Source organism: Triticum dicoccoides, chromosome 3B, assembly GCF_002162155.2.
Source record: "Triticum dicoccoides isolate Atlit2015 ecotype Zavitan chromosome 3B, WEW_v2.0, whole genome shotgun sequence".
Lineage (NCBI taxonomy): Eukaryota > Viridiplantae > Streptophyta > Magnoliopsida > Poales > Poaceae > Triticum > Triticum dicoccoides.
The window spans coordinates 790888467-790894981 of NC_041385.1; positions in this window are offsets into that span (position 1 = coordinate 790888467).

Here is a 6515-nt window from a genome sequence, read left to right on the forward strand (position 1 = left end):
CAGGGCGGTGGGCCCCCTTCCTCCACCAATTCCTCCAACCCCAGCCCTCCACGTATCCGTTTACGTAAAAGTTGTAAGTAACCTTACGTGAGTCTAGCAAAGCCTGAGCAAGGCCGCCCCCTTCCGCCCGATGGCCAACACAACGAATGCTGCAGCCTGCAGTGAGGTGAACCTCTCCATTCATAACCTTTTTGCTTGGGTTTTAAGCCCTTCTGTTTTGACTCTGAATTTCCATGGACCCCATGTTGTATGTGAGATGAAAGCCGGTTGCACTTTAGGTTAGGTTCTGAGGAGGTAGAGATGCAAAAACAGATCGATTCTGTACACAACTTCATCTGTTTTTCCTTTCTGTTTATATCCAGATTTGTCTTGGCGCTAGTTATGATCCCTTATGCACTGCCTATTCCTTTGGTCCATCTTTTTTTTTTAAACGAAGACGCTGGATGCGTCCGGCTTTAAATTAATAAAGCCCACAACTTAGGCAGCATAGCACACAAAGTTTAACACTGAAACGAGTACGGAGGCTCAAGGCCAAGGTCGACGCGAAGACACGGGAGTTTTAGTGCAGGCCAAAAGCGCACGCAGCGGCGAAGTTACAGGCCCGAAGCCAGAGCATAGAGCACTCAGGCTAGCTCGCGCGCAAGACAAAAGGGCCACTTCACACCGTTGAAGTGGCTGCAGGCTCCCTAGCCAAAACATAGACATGGCGCAGGCGATCTTGGGCTTGCTTCAGTTTGTCAGCATCCTTGCGCCTCACCAACGGACTCCATTGCAGGAAGAGGTTGCATTTAAAGATGATGTTAGCAGGGTGCGTTGGAAAGATACCCTCGATCGCAAGTTTGTTCCTGGTTAGCCAAAAAGCCCAGGTTAAGGCTCCGAGACAGCTCCAAAGACTCGTTTGCTGCCTCCATTAACAGAATCTACGATGGCCGCGAGATCGGAGGCCGAGTGCGGATTCCACGAGGTGTTGGCGGCAGCCCGGACCGCACGCCAAGCAAAACGCACAAGCGGGCAGCGGAAGAAAAGGTGATTCGCATCTTCCGCGACATTGCAGATCACACAAAGCCCGGTCGACGGGCCGTTGCGTTTGGCAACGGTGGCCGAGGTGGGCAATCTGTTGCGAAACAGTTGCCAAAAGAACACCTTTATTTTAAGCGGAATGCGTGCGTTCCATAAGCCTTTTGGCATCGGCGGGGACTGGCCATGGCACAACTTTCGATATAGGGACTTTACCGTAAACTTGCCAGACGGGGTCAGGGACCAAGTCACTGTGTCCTCAGACAGGGAGAGCGACACCGGCGCGATGAGATCAAGGAGGATCAGAAGGTGAGCCTGTTCGGTTCCCGTTAGCTCACGCCGGAAATAGATCGCCGGGGGGTAGAGGCAAGCGTCGTAGCAACGGTTTGGTCCGGGTTGACCGCCAGCACGTAAAGATCCTGGAATTCTGACCAGAGAGGTTGAGACCGCACCCACTGGTCCAACCAGAATCGAGCCGAGCGGCCGTTGCCGATGGAGAACTTGGCTCCCAGGGCAAAAGCAGGCCGGACCGCCTGGAGGTCATTCCAGAATGGGGAACCCCTCGCCACACCTTCGAAAAAGTTCCCAGACGAGAAATACTTAGCTCGCAGCAGATCCACCCACAGACCTGTCGCCCCCTGCGAAAGCTTCCAAATCCACTTAGACATCAGAGCGATGTTAAGGATTCTGGTGTTCGTGATCTTTAGCCCTCCCTGAGCTTTGGGACGGCACACCGCATCCCACCGGACCATGTGGTACTTACGCTTGGGTCCCGATCCTTCCCAAAAGAAACGAGACCTAGGTGTGTCCATCTTGGCATGAACCCCTTCTGCCAGGAGGAACAATCCCATCGCAAATTGAGGAAGCAAGGAGAGGCTCGCATTTGTGAGCACCAACCTAGCTGCGGAGGAGAGAAACTTCCCCCTCCACGGGCATACCCGCCCACCCACCTTGGTCCATAGCGGCGCCCAACCATCGATCATGATGCATTTGGCATCTAACGGGAGGCCCAAGTAAGTGAATGGGAGTTTGCCTAACTTACAGTTCAGCAAGTCTGCAACGCGCCTACTGTCCTGCACATCCATGCCCATAGACATGACTTTGCACTTGTGGAAGTTGATTTGAAGTCCCGACATGAGCTCGAAGCTAATAAGAAGAGCTTTAACCTTTGCGATGCTGTGGAGGTCGGGTTGGAACAATAGTAGCATATCGTCCGCGTATTGTAAGTGGGATATCCCCCCTGGGATGAGGTGTCCCAACACCCCTTTTATGTGGCCAGCCTCCGTGGCTTTCCGCAGCATAGCTGCGAGTGCGTCGGCAACAAAGTTGTACAAGAGCAGTGACATGGGATCACCTTGACGCAAGCCACGCTTGTTCCTGAAGAAGTTCCCTACTTCTCCATTAACCAAGACCGCAGTTTGGCCCTCCGAGACCAATTGCATGACTCGGTGCACCCAGACCGGCGAGAAGCCCCTACTGGAGAGGATCTGCCGAAGAAAATCCTAGTTTACACGGTCGTACGCCTTCTCGAAATCAAGTTTCAACAAAATGGCCGGTTCGTGCGTGCGTCTAAGCTCATGAAGGGCCTCTTGCAAGGCTAGCGGCCCCTCCAAGATGTTTCTACCACGTATGAACGCCGACTGGGAGCGACTAATTATGCGGTGAGTTATCAGCGAGAGCCGGGTGGCGCAACCTTTAGCACAGATTTTGAATGGGACGTTGATGAGTGCAATGGGCCTATACTGGCGGATGTTGTCCGCGCCTGGCACTTTCAGGATTAACGAGAACACGCCGTAGTTAAGCCTAGCTATGTCCACGAAACCACGCATGAAACTGTTACACACCTCGAAAATTGGATCGCGGAGCAGGGCCCAAAAGTGTTTAAACATCGCCACCCGCCACCCGTCCGGCCCAGGTGTCGTGTCGGATTTCATGCTAAGCAGAGCATCGTCAATTTCCTTGGGAAGGAACGCAATCCCCAGCTCCTCGTTCTCTCTATCTAGCACCACTTGGGATCCTAGCCAAACATCTGCACGTAGGTACGCACGTTGTGCCTCCTCGGTCTCCATCAGACTAATATAAAAGTTATAGATATGTTGGGAAATCTCTGATTGCTGCAGAAGAATCCCCTGCTCCGTCTGCAGGCGAAGGATTGAGCATTTCCTACGCCGGCCGTTCGCATAAGCGTGTAAATATTTAGTGTTCGCATCACCCTTTAGCGTCCACTTCAGGCCTCCCCTATGCCTCCAGTATTCCTCCTCGATCTGCAGCAGCGCTTCGACTTGACCTTCCAAGGCATAACGCTGTGCCCATTCTTGCTCAGAGAATGGTCGTGTGTCCGCCTGGACGTCGAGGAATGCAAAGGAGCCTCGGCCTGAGGACCTTGTCGTCGCGCCCCTGGTTTGCGCCCCACCCCTTTAGGCTTGCGCGAAGGCGGCTCCCAGCCGCGATCCAAAACTCCATTGGTCCACGTTGCTGGCCAGAGAGTTGAACACAGCGCAGCCATCTTTCCCTAATGATTGTGTCGAAGTCCAGTACCTCAAACCACGCAGTTTCAAAGAAGAAATGAGGGTTGCGGTGAATTCTATCTTCCCCAGAAGATAGGATTAAAGGCACGTGATCCGAGCCGATCGTTGTTTCTGCAAGGAGCGAACATACAGGGAACACTACTTCCCAGTCCGGAGACATGAAGGCACGATCCAGAACAGATCGCACCGGGGCTAGTTGCTTGTTAGTCCAGGTATACCTCGCCCCGGTTCTGGCCACTTGCCTAAGAGCCATAGACGCAATCGCGCTGTTAAACATGGCCACCCTTGACCAATTAATGTTATCATTGTTTTTGTCTGCACCCGAACGAATCAGGTTGAAGTCACCTCCCACCATGAGCGGGATCTGTGCTTCGGCTAGAGCCAGTACCTTGGCCTCTAGTTCTTCCAAGAACTCGGCGGAGCGGGTATGATCTGCTGGTCCATAGACTTGCACGATCGCGAGCTCACGGAGCGAAGCTCGCACGCGGAAGTTAGCCGCAATAAAGAAAGTGCCAACCTCCCAGGTCAGCACCTCATAAGTGGCGCTGCAGAAACCTAGCAGCATGCCACCCGAGTGTCCGTGAGCCGGGCTATGATGCCAAAAAAAGCGCTCTAAAGGATCTATTCCTAAGATATCCTGGTGCCGGAACTCGGATTTGATCGTTTCCTGGAGCCCTACGATATCTATCTTCTCTTTCCTAATGTAATCCTTCAGTTGGGTGTGCCGACCCGAGTGGCCAAAGCCATGAATGTTCCAAAGAAGCACATGCATCTAAATGACGTGATTACGCAGGAGCACCCCCTGGAGGTAATCGCCTTGGCCACGCGCCTCACCTTGCTGCAGCGAGGCGAGGGGGGAGTAACAACCCCTGTTGCTGTCTCCCCATTGGGCCAGATCGTTGGCACTGTCGAGGGCTCTGCCTCCCCTGCCAGACGCTCCGCGTGTTGCGCAGCCGCCGCTACCAGCGCCGCCTGCGCCATCTCCTTTGCACGGATCAACAAAATGAGCTCGTTTATCCCACCCTCGCCCATTGGTTCCACCCCACTCTCTCCCAAAACCTCGCTCATGTGATCATCCGAAAAGGAGTCCAGAATCGTAAATTGACGCAAGGGGTTACCTGAGGCTTCCAGGTTCTTCTGAGCTTGCAGGAGTTGGGCGCGCTGGAGCGATGGCAGATTTCCTTTGGCTCCCTTGGCGCGCACGCTGACCCGCACTGGGGCCGCCTGCCCTTCCACCACATCCTTGGAGCACTTGGCCTTCGGGAAAGGCGCCGATTGGAACATCTCCTACACGAGCGGAGCGGGGGCAGGCACTGCCAGGGCCATCACCGCCTGGTGCGGCGTCGGCGGAGCCCCCAGGATCTCCGCGGCACGTTCGGCCTCCGTGCACACCTTGCGGACCGCCACCTTCTTGAGCTGCTTCACCGTGCCGAGCTTGCTACTGCTGCGACCACCTTGGGATGGAGAGCGCGAGGGGGGGGGCAGAGAGTCCACAGACACCGCAATGGGAGTGCGCGCCTCGTCCACCAGCGCCTCCAGCTGCGAAGGGGCCACCTCCACCTCCATCTTCACCGGAGGGGACGTGACTGAGCCCAGGTTGGATCCGTATTGGTTTGGAATGGAGAGCGCCCGCTCCAATGACCCTCCGTCCAATGACAGCTCCATCCTAGGCTGCGCCGCACGAGTCGTCGCCCCACCTTGCTCGATGATGCCCAGCTTCTCCCACGCCGCCGTATCAATGGAGTCGTCCCCCATGCTTGTGTCTAGCTCCTTGTCGCCGTCCTTGTCACTGTCACACCCCGGCCCCTCCGGGCCCTTGCCATGAGGAGGAGGGGGAGGGGAGGGAAGGGCGGGCGCCACTAGAAGCTTCGAAGGAAGCTCGGGCTCGACGGAGATGTTGCAGCCGTCGTTGTTGAACCAGATCTGGACCAGCCCCCGGAGCTTGCGAGGATTGCGGCAAGCAAAGCGCATGCAGACCGGCCCGGGATGGATCAAGGACTCCTCATCAACCTGCAGTGGGCGGCCAAGCATGGTGGTAGCCGCCATGAGACGGTCGGAGCGCCGCTGCTTCAAAGGAACACCACCCAGCTTGACCCACACCTCCGACATCGCCAGTCCCTTGGGCGCATCAAGGACCGCATCACGGATGTCCACCATGAGGTTGTTGAGCGAAAGGAAAAGCTTGCCGCTTCTTGTAGCCATTCCGAGCATTGCTGGATCAGGGAACACCACCGAGAACGCACCGCCTTCCATGGGGGTAATCTGCCAGTCCCAAACGCCTTCAAACAGATGTTGCAGCTCCACCTCCAAGATCTCCCCCGAGAGCGCCCCGGAAGGCATGGAGAGCACCGCCGTGTTGGCCCCCAGCAGGATCTGAGGCTCCTCCCGCACGTCTTCCAGAAACTGGAGGCAGAAGAAGCCCTCGCTGGAGATGGCTTGCCCCATGGTTTGGAGGAGCAGAGGCTTGCCGCGGGTTAGGCACTGCACTAAGGTGTGGCCCTCCTTGCTGCACACCACGCACATCGGCTGGAAGGAGCACATGTTCTAGAAGTGGCCGGAGCGGCCGCATTTGAAGCACTCCGGGCCCTTAGCTTCTTTGACTGGAATCGGCTCCTCCTCCGTGCCCTTGGATGAGCCCGGCATCTCCGATCTTGGTGGGAGGGGAGGCTTGGAAGCCGCCGCCCCGCGGGCTTGAGCTTTGGCTTCTTCGCGAGCAGATCCCCGCCGCGGTCACCGCCCTGAGAGGCCAGCTGCCCCTTGCGCTTGAGCTTGAGCCCCTTCTTCTTGTACTCTTCCTTGCGCTTCTTCTTTCGCTCCTGCTCCTTGAGCCACCAAGCGGGCGGCGGCCCCCAACCTCCCTTGTCGTCGGTCCGACCACGGTTGCGGTCCCGGGCGGCTCCATGGGCGGCTTGTCCCCCTGGCGGTCAGGCTTGGAGCCCATCACCACCACGTCGACGAATGAACGCAGCA